Genomic DNA, 17,100 nt, shown 5'->3' on the forward strand with positions numbered 1-17,100 from the left:
CGAGCATTCCCAATGGATCCGCGTTGCCTTTAAACAGTCGCTCAGCCACGCGGGCAGGCAGCTGAGCTCCGAGCGGAGCCACATCTCCGTGTTGGCACAGGAGCGGCCGCTGTAGCCCTCGCAGCTCCGCGGGCCGAGCGGTCGCTCTGGCCCTCTCCCTGCGGGCTGAGCGGCTCCCCCAGCCCTCTCCCTGCGAGCCCAGCCAGCCCCGCAGCCGCACAAGACTGAAAACACTTTAAAAAGTACAGAGAAATATCACACACTTTTATCAAACTGCCGAGGTAACTCATCGAGGTAACTCACCCCAATAACAACCCCCGCCCCCTCAGTAACGCCGCCATCCACAGGCAGGCAATAAGCTGTTCTCTGATTGGTTCATCGTCGGAACGACGGGAAACCATGGATTTCAAACTGTTCCGGCTCGGGACTGGACTGGTATGATACTAGGTAAGGGCAGATATCACATTTTTGTTCATAAATTAGCTGCACCCAAATATTAGCCGCACTTCCGGGTTTCCACCAAAATTTTTGTCTAATTGCTGCGGCTTGTATTCGTGAAATTACTGTACTATAAAACTGTATAATCAATTGCAACATTACAGATAAATCAGACAATATGATTTCCAGTCAATTTAAAAAATAAAAGTACTACATAATAGGGGTTTTCTTTGAATGTAGGATCCTAACAGCCCAAATTACTTCCTAAATCATTTAAGCAGAGTCCTCAGTAAGCAAGATATACACATTGCTTTGATTTGTTTTGCAAATATAAATAACTTTTTTGTTTGCTAGTTTTCAGTAGCTCAAACCAAAACAAATTCCTGTATTTTTAATAATGTTTTCTTAAAAATCCTGCTTAAAGACCTGTGAGTTTTGTGTCCCATATCCTCTTGATTAAATGATTGACAGTAAAACACAAACAGACTTGGTACTTTTAAAACATTCCTCCTATGAAATAAGCAGCCAGTTCTGAAGAATAGTAGTGACTATGTCTGTAAGTGACCAAGCAGTATGTTCATTTAGAGGTCATTTCACCAACTGTCAATGAAATCAATTCTGGGACTGGGATGCTGACACAATACAATTCATATTATTTCCACACATAATTCATTAAAAAGTCAGTGACTTTTAATTTTGCTTCTAAGACCTCTTGCTTACTTGCTCTGTGGCTCCAGGAGAATACAGAAAAACAGTTTTCCCCAAAGCAAAATCAAAATCTAAAAGAATATAAGGTATCAAACATTATGCAGATTTAAATATCATCTATATTTCAAGTGCTATTTTACTCAAAATTATTTTTTTCCTCAACATTTTATAAAATTCTCAGTGTATCAATTAGGGGAAATTACATGGCATATATCTATGAACAACAGTTATTATAAGTATATGAGAGCATATTACACTTAAAAAATAGTAAAAAAAGGTTAAAAAAAATCTTTAAACTATTGATAACCTAACCAAAAATTTCCAGTTTCTCCTTTGAAATCAAAACTGGTGAAAACACATTTCAGCAGACATGTTACATTACATATACACATACATTTCAATTATTAGCTAGTCAACAAATCTCTCAATTTACCAAACTGAGTCTATTCCAGTACCCACACAGAGGTTTTGCAAAAAACAAATCACTTCTGTTTCAATTAACATTAAGAAAGCTTGGAATAATCTTCAGTAATTCAGTTAATTAGGTTCAAAGTGCCTAAGTAGAGGGCTAAGTGAGGTTTGCTTCCTAAATTTTTTTCTGATATTTACTGTCAGGGAGTTTTCTTGTTTCAGCAGTTTATGGATACATGCATCTACAGGACAGTTTTCATTAGCTAAATTCTGTGCCAGCCACTAAATAAAACTGCTTGCACAAGTCCATGCTTAGAATTTACTGGAGCTTCTCATTACAGTCCTTCCTCACTTGGAATGAAAGTCTGATATGTGTCTACAACTGAATCTCCATTGATAACCATTACAGACTAGTTGATCATAAACAAATCATTCTGCTAAACACTCCCACAGAGACAAGGATCTTGTCATTCAAGCATGTGATCAAGTTACAGAAAATCTACTGATAAATGTCTAGATTGAATTACTTTTACTTATGAGCTAAAAGTAAAACAAAAAAAACCCCAACAGGAATAATACTATTCTTTTAGAAAATTAATACACACACTTCACTGTTTTCACTCATTCCCAGACATGAAAACATAGATTCTGTGAAGCTTTCCACACTCTACCTGATGATGACCCTTAACCCTGTTCTGCCCCTGAAGAATTAAGAAGGCTCACTTTCAGTCAGTGTTTTCAGTAAAACTGCTTTAGGTGCCCTTATATTAGGCTAATTTCCTTAACTTTGTTTCAATAACCATAACTACAATCTTCTCTTTAAAAAGATTAAAAAATTATCGCAAAAATACACTAAAGGATCATGAACACCTATGAGAAAAACTTAAACGAAAAAGAAATTAAAAACCCATTGAGGAAAATGTGCTTTTTCTTTAGAAATTAAAGTATGCTATGATTTGTATTCATCTTGCTGATACATGCAGCTTAGTAAAAAGACTAGGTTCATACCCTACCTGTCTCCTAAAATGTATAAAAAATGTTACATGATTCTCATTTCCAAATGAAATGCGGAAAGAAAATTACGGGGAGGGGAAGGGAAGGCTGCATTGTTTTCCCCTCACCAATTCAACCTCAGTTACCTTCTGTGACACTGGTACAGTAAAAAAATGTTGCACTACTACTGCGGCTAAGATCATGAAACTTTTTAATGGATTAGTTCCATCTCCAAGTCAGTAACAAAACCCTCAGAAATCATAAGAAAAAAGCTGAAGAACTGTTGGGCTGGCAAGCTTTGAGTCTACTCTTGGCCTCAGACAGGAAAAGCAGTTTCAAATCTCCTTCCTTTTTCTCTCTCTCTTTAAGAAACACCCACCTAGAAAATGCTATTACTCTTTGTATTAAAAAAGGAGAGACTTTTGATGCTGAAATAAAACACACATTTACACTAACTTACAAGAGGAAATTCAATAGCTCTACCACAGTCAACTGTAAATCTTGTTTTCTTTTTTTTCAAAGCTCTCTGGTTTAACTAGCCAGTGATTTAGAATTAATTTCCTTCTTCCCCCCACAATTTTCAAAAGCCAAAATGCAAGCTTCCCACTGAAGAATTCCTTAAATCCACACAAAAATGATGTGGAAAAGAGGGATGAATAAGTTTAGAAAGAGTGGATGGATTATGAGATTGTTTCACTTTTACGTTAAATCTGTGAGTTACGTAATTTCTAGAAAAATTATAATCTCAAATTTATGCTTTTTTCAATGAATGCATGTACCCATTTTTATACTTCCAATAGGTACACATTGCAAATACTGCACCTAATTTGCAATGATAATCAGGAAAAATTAATTTAATCACTTTGGGGTTGGATTTCCTAAGTATTATGCCATTAAAAGTTTAAGGGGACAAAATTGTCCACAACTTCTTAGCAAAAGAAGTACAACATACACCTACAATGGTGACACAACAACTGCTGGTCACAGCTATATCAGTGTTGTGGGTTGGCGAGGTTTAGAAATTTTTCCCATTATTATGTTAAGCTAGCCGGGATGGCTCTCCTATTAGCCGTTAAGAGCTGGAGATAAAGGACTAGCTGAAGCAATGATGGCCCATTAGGGAAAGGTGGAGTCCTGCTTTTGTGTTCGGCAAGTAAGAGGACACTGGGGGTAGGAGAACTCTACAGCTCGCCGGCCGAACTCGAGGAGAGAGGTTCTTTTTCTCCTGTTGGGATCAGGTTTCTTGGATTTGGACTGCTAAAGCTTCCTGCTTCCTCTGAACAACTGGGAACTGGGACGCCCACGGTGAGCAGAATTTCCTTCCTCACCCTTTTCTTCCACCTGGGGTGGTGAGGCCACCTGGACCCCTCCCCTGCCCCTGCAGCAGCTGCGACTAAGAAGCCGCCCGCCCTGGTCCATCGGAGAGCCATCGGTGACTGAAAAAGGGACTGGGACTGAATTCCATTCTGTTCTGTCACTGTTTTTTTTCTTTCGTATAGCTGATGCTGTTTTTGTTTGTCTTATAAATATTTCAGTAAAGAACTGTTATTCCCAACCTATACCTTTTTTGTGCCTGCGAGTTCCTGAATTCCCTTTTCCTGGTAATACTGTCCCTTTAAACCGGGACAATCAGATTGAGCAAAAATATTTAATGCCAGTAGAATTTCTTCAAATAAAGACCTCTTTTTGTGTCTCAGTAACAAATCATTATTCTTTACTACAGCCACCTGGCATGACTAAAGTGCTCTGAGAAATGTCAGCTGGCTAGCAATTTGTGACACTTGCTGTTAAAGCTCAAGCAGCCTTGCAGGAAAGCAGAATTCTTTGTTTCTCATTTTGTTCTTTGACATACTTAGCCTTTGTTTACTTTGGCCCAGAAGCTGAGAAATCCTTTATAATCATGTTAGCTTGGCATTGTTAAAGAATTATATTTGAAGAAGAGAGGCCTGTTTTTTCCCAGCCCATTCATAATGCTATTCTATTTTCAACCAGAAGACTATGGTAATGCTTGCAAATTGGAAAACATTACAAATTATCTTACATCCTACCACTGTAACTATCTACAGGTGACCAGAGATGTTCCAAATCAGCTTGAAATGCTGATTCTCAAAAGAGCTAGTGAGAAGATTAACTAACTATTTAGATGCATAATCTTCAAAATTACCAAGAACTCCCTCTGGCTGACTTTACAGAAGTGAAAGAACAACAGAAAAGAGAAAATACTGACAGTGAACTCAGTAAAACTTCAAGGCAATAAGCATTAGAAATAGTTTATGTGCTGAATGCGAAAAGCCATCTTCATTCTAAAATTTTTTCTATGTTGAAAAGATCCAGCCCCAGTCTCTTCTTGTACAAATAAGTTTAACATCTTCTAGCACCCTCCCATTCTTCATGAATTGTTTTAGAATACATTCTACATGAAATCTTGAATACATTCTATCATTGTATCAATTACTCATCTTTGATTCATCAGTCAATTATTGCAATATTTCCCCTCACCTATACCTAACCACACCTAAGAACCTTGGAGTCTTTAACCTTTAACAGAACTGTACATTAGCAAGTTTAAAAGGCAGACATGACAAATTTCTAGCAAACACTGCTATGAGACGTGGGTTTCCCAAGGTGCGTACACCTGAGGAAGTGCACTCACTTCAACAGGATAACGTCCTTGCTATCTGGGACACAAACAAATCACACAGAGGACAGAGAAAACAGCCTGAAAGTGCTGCTTACTCCCTTGGGACAAATTGCAAAGCAAGCCAGCTTGATTCTTAAAACTAATTTTTAACTAATAATGTAACATTTGAAAAGTGTCTTATCACATTAAGAGTACATTAAGTCATTAGGCTTTAATTAATTACATCAGATCTTAAAAACTTGCCAATATTTCACGTAAGTTTTTTATCCTGTTTTGATCCAAAAGAAAATTCACTTTGAACTGTTAACCACTGACACTTAAGACATTTCTTTCAAGCTGATTTGCATACTTGATTCCACACATGGCTAATTACAATGTAAAAACGAATCTATCGAAATATATCTTTCATGTACATGCACTTATAAAATTAAATTATCTGTCCTCAACTGCAGCTGATTTACATACTCCAAAAAAGGCCTGTAAACGCTGTGTAACTATTTTCATGACACCAAGTTTAGCTGCTTAAATCTATTCCATGAAACTCAGGTTCCAGATGACTATACATCAGAGACATCAAGGAAGTGAAATCAGCTTCCAAAGGGGTAAACTGGCCACAAGGTTAAAAAACACCAGAAATTTCCCCTTATTTTTGGTTGGAGGAATGGCATTGTGCTCATTGCTAGAGAGACAATAAAGCAATTTACAGAAACAGCAAAACCACACTGGGAATGGAAGGGGGAAAAAAATTGTGATAATAAAAACAAGATGAAAAGTTCTTAAATTATACTGAATACAGCATATAATGTAAGGGCAGAAGTTATTTCTTGCTGCAAAAACCAACAAAATACTCGGGTTTTTAAGTAATAGCTACTTTAATCACAAAAGCGGAAACAAAGCACAACAAACACTTTAAAGAACCCATAGATAGTACATTATATACTATTTAGTTCAAGCAGAACTGATTTGGTAGGTAACAGCTGACAGAAGCAAGAAGCCAAAAGGAGGGGTGAAGGGAAGCAATATTTTTTCAAAATTAAAACCCCTTAATGGTCTGTGGAATGCTGTTTACTTCAGCTCTGTTTTACAACCACTGCTGCATGGAGAAGGGATTGACTGAAACATTTGCAGCCTGTGGCCACCCACACGATGGGAAGCACTATGATTAAAGAGAATGCTACGTTGTTGTATCTGCCAGCAGTCCGTTCCATGCTGTAATTATTATACTTGCCGTCTTCTTATAATCTATTGCATCTGTTGTGGCAAGACCCCAGTGTAAGCACTGTCCAACCAGAAAACCATTGAACCTGAATAGCAAGTTATTTTTAATTTGCACAAATGGTCTGAAAACTGGATACTTTAAATACTTCTCTTTTAAGTTCATGAAAACATTTTACCTTATAGGATAGCCAGTGATACAGAGTGAGCAGATCTACCTCTGAAATATTCACTTTAACCTAACTACCTAAAGATATAATCTGACACACCACCCATTCACCCCACATTTTTATAATTAATTAGTTGTTGCTTTAGATCTTTGAAGCACAAAAACTGTGTGAATTCTACATAAGACATGTATCTAGAGAGCACTCATTATGAATTCCATCTGTCACTTTGTTATTACATATACTGAACATTTCTGATGACCCTATGATTATAACTGCTCTCTTCCTATATAAGAATACTTAATAGCAACAGCAACTTTGAAAACAACAAAATAAGCCTCAAACACCAAAATAAATAGCAGTTCTGTAAGCATACATTTTATTTTGAATTCTGATCCCTACATTAGGTGGTAAAGGAGTTCAAAACTTTCACTACATGCATTCTCTTGATTTTGTTTGGTGTTTTATCACACACATAGCTATTACTGCACTCTTCTCTAAGAAAAGGTACAGGCAGTCTGTACCATTTCAACAGTTTTGCCAGGAGTTGGCTGCAGATGCTCCTGTGAAAAGCACAGATTTTTCCACTGGCTGTAACTATGAGATATTACACTAACCAGTGTGCCACCATCTAGCCAAAGAGGGAAAAAGGATATATCACAAGCAAGGCTGAATGAAAACAATCAAGGACTGAGTAAAAGCCCATTTATCTCCAAGCACTCTAGACCACTTTGAGGAAATATCTTCAGACCCTCTTACATACAAGCCGTTGATGGAAGGCAAAAGTAAATTCCATATATAGTGATTGAGGAAAACTGCTACAAAGACTCCTGAAAGACCAGTGAAAAACACAAAAAAAAATTATATGAAAAGTATAAACAAGATACATGCTTTAATCACCATCAGATGTCTTTCATCTGAAGGAACACACTATGATTTCTGCAGTGATCAAAGTTCCTGATTATTTGCACAGGTTAGAGGAGGAATGACAGTGCTTTTCCAAACATACCAAAAAGGCCGTAAGATCCGTAAAACCACAAGAGTGAGTCTCAGAAAGTGATTAAGTAACTTTGAACTGCTTTGGTCTCCAGGAAACTTACATTTTCCATTTGTCTCTTGGATGCATGCCTCCTGGAACACAGACATTCCTCTACCCACAACTGTTAGGGAAAACCAGATCCTCTGCTCCAGGCCTTCCCATCTCTCTTACACTGACATTCCCTTCTGATTATTTTGTGTTTTATCATGGTAAAATATTACAGTGATATTATCACAAAGGTAAGAAATAGTCCAAAACAACTAGTTATTTGTATTAGTCCAAATACTACTAAAATTGTTCTCCCTTTAGAAAGGGGAAATGACAACAAAAAATTTGAAAATGCTGTATTTGTAATAGAATCCTGCTAAAACCTATGCTCTGTCACACACATTCTTTCTTCTATAATTTTCTCAGTAATAAATAGCAGGTGAAGTATGTTCATAATTTTAACCCAGATATCTCTGTTCAGCTCTTAATCTCCTTCTTTCAAAGCTGTCTAGATAAGAAGGAAAAAATATGTTTCTCAGTATGTCCTCTAGCAACTCATAAGCCTTTTAATAGACACATTACCCATATATGTCATTAAAGTAGTATTCTTATCTAATAGAGACATTCTTTATTATAAATCCAACATTATTTTAATACTTCTTCCATCACATGGTCTTGGGGCCCATTTCTCCCATGGAATGACAATCTACAAGTGATTTAAGCTCCTCCTAACATAAAAAAGCAAACTAAAGAACAGATATTGAGGTTCACTCTAATTTGAGCACTACATATTTTCTTCATGTTACCTTAAATTCCTCAATTTCACCAGCTGTCACTAATAAGTCTTTTCAATTAGCCTTTCTATTGAATACTCTCAGATCTTACATGAATTAACAGGAACTCTGTTCAGGGCTGAATTTACCTTCGCAAATGCAATACTTAAGAGGTGAAAAGTGTTTAATTTCTGAATTTATTCTCAGAACTTTTGGCCACAACTCATTTATTATTATTTAAGAACAAACTTGATTTTCACAAAAAAAAAAATCCCTACAAACATTTTACTGCATGAACTGAGGCAGGTGGATGACTAGGATTTCTTACTCTTGCTTTTGTTAGGCAAAAATAGCAGCATTTTCCTGTTTTAACTGACAAGACTGCAGTGATACCATCTCTGGATTTTTGTGCAGAGATAGTCACAATAACTGAGGATTCTTTTCCATAAATTTTTCTATTTTGTTTTGAGAACCCTTCAAGATCTGCACAGATTGCTTCTTGAAGAGTTTTGCACAAGAGTACACTTAACATAAGGATGGGTCAGGCCACTTGATGAAGGATATTTAGAAGACTTTTTATACAGTCTATCCACATGCATGATATTCTTACTACAATCTGTTCTGCTCTACTCTTCTCCAAAGGTGCATTACGTCTGTGCAAAACCCTTTGTGCTTGTTTCACTTAGCTCAGGAATTCTGCTTCTTTCAAAAATGACTTGGAGCTTCTGACCACATTCATTTATTATTGGATTTAGGTATTATTATTTTCTTTCAAATCATAGAACTTCTTGGCTGTTAGAAATGTTGTTCCTGCCATCTGGTGACAAAAACTGACTGCTGTACCCAGCCCAAATGACAACCAAGTAAACAAACACAGCTTTCCCTATGGAGAGGACTGAACTGGAACTAATTTTCAAAACCAAGGCTGTTGTTATGGGTACTTTAATATCTGACACCAGCCAGAAACGACCTTTTTATGTTATTATCACATATTCTCTTTTTATTCACAGAATTCACAGAATGGCTAGGTTGGAAGAGACCTTTAAGATCATCAAGTCCAACCCATGCCCTAACATCTCCACTAGAACATGGCACCAAGTGCCACATCCAGTCTTTTTTAAAACACATCCAAGGATGGTAACTCCACCACCTCCCTGGACAGACCATTCCAGTACTTTATCACTCTTTCCGTGAAAAACTTTTTCCTAATGTCCAACCTGTACCTCCCCTGGTGCAGCTTGAGACTGTGTCCTCTGGTTCTGTCAGTGCTGCCTGGTGAAAGAGACCAACCTGACTACAAACACCTTTCAGGGAGTTGTAGAGAGTGATAAGGTCATCACTGAGTGTCCTTTTCTCCATGCTGAACAACCCCAGCTCCCTCAGCCGTTCCTCACAGGGTTTGTGTTCCAGACCCCTCAACAGTCTCGTTGCCTCCTCTGGACATGCTCAAGCCTCTCAGGGTCCTTCCTAAACTGAGGGGCCAGAACTGGACACAGCACTCAAGGTGTGGCCTCACCAGTGCTGAGTACAGGGGAAGAATGACCTCCCTGCTCCTGCTGGCCACACTGTTCCTGATCCAGGCCAGGGGCCATTGGCCTTCTTGGCCACCAGGGCACACTGCTGGCTCATGTTCAGTCAGCTGCTGACCTGCACCCCCCGGTCCCTTTCTGCCTGGGCACTGTCCAGCCACACCATCCCCAGCCTGTAGCACTGCAGGGGTTATTGTGGTCAAAATGCAGGACTTGGAGTTGTTAAACGTCATCCCATTGGACTTTGCCCATCCATCCAACCATTCCCGGTCTCTGCAGAGCCCTCCTACCTTCCAATAGATCGACACATGCTTCCAGTATAGTGTCATCTGCAAATTTACTAATTTATATATTTAAATGAGTAATCTTTCACTGGTGTTAGGTTGCCTTTGTATATTGCCAAAAAATATACCAGTTATTCTTCAGAACAGAGGACATTTTCAGGAAGAGTCACAGAATATCTGGGCCTCTTCTGCTTTGTTCAGCGCTTTTAGAACTACTCTAATGAACCAGAAGATTTTTTGTGGGATTTTTTGGGGTTTTCTTTGGTCCACTGTCCCAACCGACAGCAAAAGTTATTCTGTTCCATCAAGTATTTTTAGATATGCATATCTGCATGCCTTTTCAGCTCACTTTTTTTTCCACTCTCTCTGTCAGATTTGCTTTGGTAAGTGGCCCTGACAAAATGAGTATTCCATCTTCCCATGCTTTAACTTCGACTGACATAATCTTTTTTGTTTTCTTTGGGCTCTAACTGTCCAATTGGTGCTTGATTAATACCAATCACAACTTTGGTCTGTATCTGCTAACATGAAGCTCACACTTGTTCCAAACTCTGATTCACACCATGATCTACCGGCTGTTTTTAAGACTGGGGTTTGTTGGATCCAACTCTGATGGCTTATCAACTTAGAAATGACATTAAAAATCTGCATTTCCCACCCTCTCCATAGGATACAGGCCTATGTCCGATTAAAAATCAGATTAAAATTTTCTCAAATGTTAAGAACAATAATTGCAGAGCATAACAATAAAATTTCTAAAAATACATTGTTCCACTGCTTCAAGGTTTTAACCAATCATAAATTACAGGAATAACATTTAAAAACTCCAAACATAAACAATGCAATATGACAAAAGTGATCACCAGCCTCCAATTACTCAGAATTCCTTGTTTGTTCACAAAAGCCTCCAGAACAGACAACCATTAGCAGCAGGAAATATTGGAACTGTTCTTGTTTCTCTTTTTATGAGACATATTTATTTAATGACTGCTCTTAGTTTTAACTAAGAAAGGGAAACTTTTGTAACACAAAATAGCTGAAGATAAAACAAAATGTACAACAGCTAATTCTCAATTTTCACCCTCTGCTCTGCTCTGGTGAGACCCCACCTGCAGTGCTGCATCCAGCTCTGGGGTCCCAGCACAGGAAGGACATGGAACTCTTGGAGTGAGTCCAGAGGAGGGTCACCAGAATGATTAAAGGGATGCAGCATCTCCCCTGTGAGGAAAGGCTGAGAGAATTGGGATGAGCCTGGAAAAGAGAAAGCTTTGGGGTGACATACAGTAATTTCACGAATACAAGCCGCACCAATTTGACGAAGATTTTGCTCCTAAACTGGAAATGCGGCTAATACTTAGGAGCGGCTAATATGTGAATAATTTTCTGACATTTACAACCTCAGAAGTGCCAGCCAGAGTGCCGAGGTGAGCAGCTGCAAAGTCGGCATTTTGCGATTGTTACAAATCGTTACTCTGTAGCGCCGCAGGTGGAGCCTGGCTGCCTGCAGGCAGCATGGGGGGCGGGGAGAGAGGAGGGAGAGTTTTTCCTTCCCTCCTCTGCCGCAGCCCGGGAAAGAGACAGGGAGCCCCGCGCCACCATTGCCGTGGCCCGGGGAGGAGGGGGGGGACCCGGGCCGCCCCTGCCGCGGCTCTGGGAGGAGAGGGGGGACCCGGGCCGCCACTGCCGCGGCTCGGGGAGGTGGCGGGGCGCTCCGTCCCCACCCGCCACCGCCGCCGCGGGAGCGGCGGGGGCTCCGTCCCTGCCTGCCACCACAGGGCAGTGCCGGGCCGTGGTGACCGAGCCCAGTGGCAGCAGCGGCTGGCCCCCAGTGGTCCCACTGAGTGGCAGCGCTGGGCTGGGCTACCTGGCTCCGTCAGCAGCCCCTAGCGGGCCGAGCCTGCACAGCCTTAGCTCAGCCAGTAGACCCCGCCCTGCCGCCGTTCTGTTACTATTTGGCAACTTTGTTGCACGCGGGTCCTCGCTGCCAACGACAGAGCAGCTTATATTCAGGTGCAGCTTATTTATGGACAAAAAACGAAATATTTGCCAACACCCAGAGATGCGGCTTATACTCAGTGCGGCTTGTATTCATGAATTTACTGTAATTAGCCTTCCAGTACCTGAAGGGAACCTACAACAAAGATGGAGAGACTTCTTATGAGAGTATGTGGTGACAGGACAAGGGGAAATGGATTTGAAGTAAAACAGAGAAGGCTTAGATTTGATATTAAGAAGAAGTTCTTTACTGTTAGGGTAGTAAAGCACTGTCAGAGGTTTAAAAGAAAGCTGAGGATGTGCCAACCCTGGAAGTTTTCAAGCTGAATAGAGCTTTGAGCAACCTGGTCTAGTGGGACCTTTCAAACCCAGGCAATTCTATGGCAAGTATAACAAATTATCGGTAATCCACCATATAATACCGCCTTTTTATCAAAACACATGCAGGGAACGGCTGGGAAGGGCCACAACAACATTACCATTAGTTTAACCCCTGACAACATCTGAGTTCCATCCCTCTGCAGGCAGGGATGCCTTTGGGACACCCCAGAGAGCACTCAGGGCACAGATCGCCATCTCCTGGCTCTGAGCGGTGCCGGTTCCTGTGCCTGGGCTAATGCACTGAGGAAGGCTGGCTGGCTCCTAACCGGAGACCACACACAAAAAGATGCCTGATTTGTTGTACCCGACATCCTGGGGAAAGTCCCGTGCCAACAGAAAATAAACACGTGAAAGCAGTAGCAGTTTAAAAAAAAAAAAGTAACAGAATAAATTAATAAATACGAGCAGCAAAGCAAGTAACATGATGAGAGACATATTAGGAACGTTCAGAATAAATAGATTCGTTTGTCCTTAAAAAATACAAAGCATGACCATAGATAAATGAGTTACTAGGAAACCGTGTAATAAAGAAAACAAAGAAGGGGAAATACAAAAAATCCCATGCCATTCAGAATACTACTTGTAATTTTATAACAGTGAGAGAAAGACGAATTGAGAGAAAAGGAATAGCTGTTTCTTTATACTTCTTTTTACTCAAGCTATTTGCATGGTGAGTTTTTCATTTTAAGTACTTCAGAGCCAAGGTTTGAAGTGTTCACACACAGACTCTTTAATATAACAGATCCTTGGAGAGAAAGCTCTAAGCACTAAAAGCCCCCATAAATATCAAGAATCAGTCACTATCAAAATAAGTGAAAGCATGCATAGAATTCTTCTATATCTGTGGAAAAATTATGGGCAGAAAAATTAAAAAACTCAGTTCAACAGAATGCGCTGTGAATACAGCAAAGAACGTAATTAAAGTAATTTTCTTATCAGTGAGGATCTTGCTCTGTTGCCAAAAATGTCAGGAATCTTAACACAGAATTCTCACTAGTGCAACCAATACTAGAAACTAAGAGTGAAGACAATGCCACACAATAAGGGCAGCATGGAAGTTGGTTTCTAAACTTGAGACTACTATTAAAAAAAGTAAGCTTTCCTTGGAAGCATATTTACTAGAATGCCGTGAAACAGAAAACTGTGTACATATGAACATAAAATGAAGATATGTGTACCAGTATGTAATATGAAGAATGCCATCTACTGGTGTATAAAAATATACACAGTTTCTAAGTTAGTAAATAACTACCGTTATAAGCAACAATGTTTTTATTATGTTCAACATAATAACATTACAATGTTCTACAAACAACAGTGTCCAGTTTCGAAATTTGCCTCACATATTCAGCATACTATATTTTAGCAAATACATATAAGCCATATATCCTACAACATCAGCTTCTACCCATGAAACAGACAGAGAAAATGATACAATTGCCTTATTTTAAGGTCTTAAGACCTTACTGCAGCCTACGAGTATTTAAAGGGGGCTTATAAAAAAGATGGGGACAGATACGGCCATGCACAGGATACACATTTGTAAAAGAACTACACATTTTCAGAAAAGAAAACCTGGCCAAGCCAAAAAAACCACCTCTAAAATCTTAGGGAAAACCTTAGAGGTCTTCCACTCCTGTGTTTATGTTATTATGTATACACTGTCTTGTTCCTTTGTATTTGTTTAAGGGATAGTCAAGTGTTGAAAAAATAAATCTGGGGGGGAAAAAAAGAAAAGAAAAAAAAAGAAGGCAAAAAATTTAAAAATAATATTAACTTTCCGTTTTACCCAGTGTGAAAAGAGATGGCCTGTAACACTCCAGTAAGTATGAATGGCCTTCCAACAAAATACAATAAAAGTAGTATTGGAAATAAATTCCAGAGACATAAACAATTCATAAACACAGCTTATAAACTGAGAGCAGAGAAGAATGTGTGGTCAAGTTAATAAAAAGGAAACCTGTTTCAGAAAAGCTCTCATTTGCAGCAATGTCATTGCAAGAGTAATGTGCAGTGAAAGGAAGCTGTTCTAGCCACATCACAGAAAAGTCTATCTTCAAAACATACATACTTCACAGCTGCAAAAATCTCTGCTCAGAGAAGGCCATCTAGAGAAACTAAATAACTTTCTTGAGACTAGTTCCACCAGGTCATGATTATTTTTACTAGTGTGAAATCTGTGGCAGCATGTATCTTGGGTTCCTGTGCTGTGCTTGGCTTTATAAAACACCTAGACAACCCAGATTTCAATACTAATGCTCAGAATCATAAACAAAACCAAAAATATCTACCATATTAAGTAGTATCCCATCCTAAAAACACTGCAGTCTACACTACACACTTTAATTAAATGTCAATAAATTTCTTTACACACTTTATTCTTTCAAAGGACTTACAGACCTGCACCATTTTAGTTTCAGAGATAATGCATTTCAAGTAGTTTCCTTTTCTGGCATTAAAAACAACACAGCTTTTCTACAACAATGGCAGGAAAATTAAAAAGTAAGCTAGTATTAAATACATTAAACATTAAATACATTTTCTGCAACTTTGAAAATGCAATTTAGTAGCTAAAAACAAAAGACTTGAGATCAGCCTTCCTACCAATGAGCTTAGCCAAAGACGCACTGAAAGGCCCTGGTACTCCTCAGGAACTCACACTTGTCACAACAAAAAAAGCAAGGTATAACTTCATAGTCAATGTATGTAGCTATAAAAGCAAAGGGGAAAAGAGATTCAACAATAACATGACCAAATAATATAATTTTTAAATCAAATACAACTTTGCATTTTCTTTCATTAAATATAAAATTAAAATTTATTATAAATAAATATAAATATGTGTCATTATCACAGATGGCAAAAGAAAACCCTCAAAAGCAGCAAAACATTTAGTTTAGGTTCTTCCGTAAAACAAAGCATGATAGTCCTTATTGTGTCACAACTGCTAGTGACTAGAATTACAGTGATGACCAGGAAAGGGAAATAAAAACACTTTCTTTGAAGAAGTTTTGTGATGATGCCCACTGGGCAGTCATTCTCTTCACTGAGAAGAAATTCTACTAAGTACAGAAAGCAATTTAATGACACACTTTCTTTTAATCCCAGCTAATGTATTCTCATGTCGTGTTACATCCACTTTAGGCAGCCAGGTAAGTGTTGAATGATAAAAATAGCTAGTAAGATATGTTTGTGTTTTGAATTCCTCTGTGTCCCCTTTCCTAACATTTAGATTAACTCCTGACCCATCAAGTCACAGTGGCTATTACAGGTGAAACACAGAGTAGGTGGAAAAATTTCTGCAGATTACAGGGCAGTTTGACATGCTGGTTTCAATATAAGACAAAAGCAGCGGTCCCCCGTCCACCCATCTCCAACTGTTTGTTCCTGCTGACCTAATACTTTTCCTTGTATCAGCAACACGATCAATTCAGTTACATGAATATGATGAGTGAAATGTTGTAGATTAAGATAACTGGTATTTTTTACTGTCTGTAGTAGACTGCCTGGGTACATCTCTCACCACTTAACATCATTGATGCATATGTTATTAACATGCATCATTAATGTATGCATGTATGTTATCCTATTAAAATGCAAAATGGACACATTTTACTCTGTTTGATAACTAATTACATACTACTGTGCCTCTCCTATTTCATGATAAAGAATACAAGGAATCAGCAAGACAACATTAGAAAAGGCGGAGGGGTTTTTTTTGTGTCATTTTACTTTGGCATTCAAGCATTGCCACACTTCAATTAAAAGTATACTAACCTCAGTAAAAGCCTCCTGAAAAACATTAAAGACAGGGAAAAATAAGGGTGATTTTACTTAGTATTAAATTACTCAAATTTTCATGATAGGTGGTACAGCCCAATAAACAGGTATATACAGGCACCCAAGGCCATCTAAAAAAGATTGTAAGAACTTATTTCTAAGACTACAGCTTTTAAATCAACAATAGTTGCTAACTAACATAAAAATGTGCATAGTCATCATCATCAATTATTTTATAGTAATTTGTACATCCTAGTATTACATGCATACCTAGATAATCTGCATGCAAAATAAACTAGTAAATTTGAAATTATCTACTTAGAGAAATCTAGAAATGCCTTAATCTTTAAAAGAACAGTACATAAAAAATGACAAGGCTGTTACATTCTCACAAGTTGTGAGGACTAAAATATTAAAAAATATATATTAATAATTTAATTTATATTTTTTACCATATTTTTATATGGATCCATGGAAAAATGAAGGGCACAACAGAACAGCACCCTCAAATTGTTAGTAAGCAAAGTAAAATATTAAGCACTGATGTGCTGCAAGCTATTTACATGCAGATGAGTTTTGTTAGTTCAGTGTGGAAATATGTAAAATATGAATGGATGTGCCATGCAAAACCCTAATTTTGGGATTAAAGTTAGAGATTCATTATTCTTTAAGTCACTAAATATAAATCCACACACAAGCACTGCTCTTTCCCTCTCCGACTGTTTTTGAAGAATGTTTGGATAAAATTAAATTCTTCA

At 38.4% G+C, this 17,100-nt stretch overlaps 2 protein-coding genes across 5 annotated transcripts in view; one reads left to right on the forward strand and one right to left on the reverse strand.

Annotated features, from left to right (window-relative positions):
• LOC117011070 (aminopeptidase O (putative)) overlaps positions 1 to 17,100 on the forward strand; it is a 386,126-nt gene that overhangs the window by 267,624 nt on the left and 101,402 nt on the right. The window lies entirely within an intron of this gene.
• FANCC (FA complementation group C) overlaps positions 1 to 17,100 on the reverse strand; it is a 64,316-nt gene that overhangs the window by 38,968 nt on the left and 8,248 nt on the right. The gene's annotated exons all lie outside the window — the stretch shown is intronic.

This window comes from Catharus ustulatus, chromosome Z (genome assembly GCF_009819885.2).
Source record: "Catharus ustulatus isolate bCatUst1 chromosome Z, bCatUst1.pri.v2, whole genome shotgun sequence".
In the NCBI taxonomy this organism is placed as follows: Eukaryota; Metazoa; Chordata; class Aves; order Passeriformes; family Turdidae; genus Catharus; species Catharus ustulatus.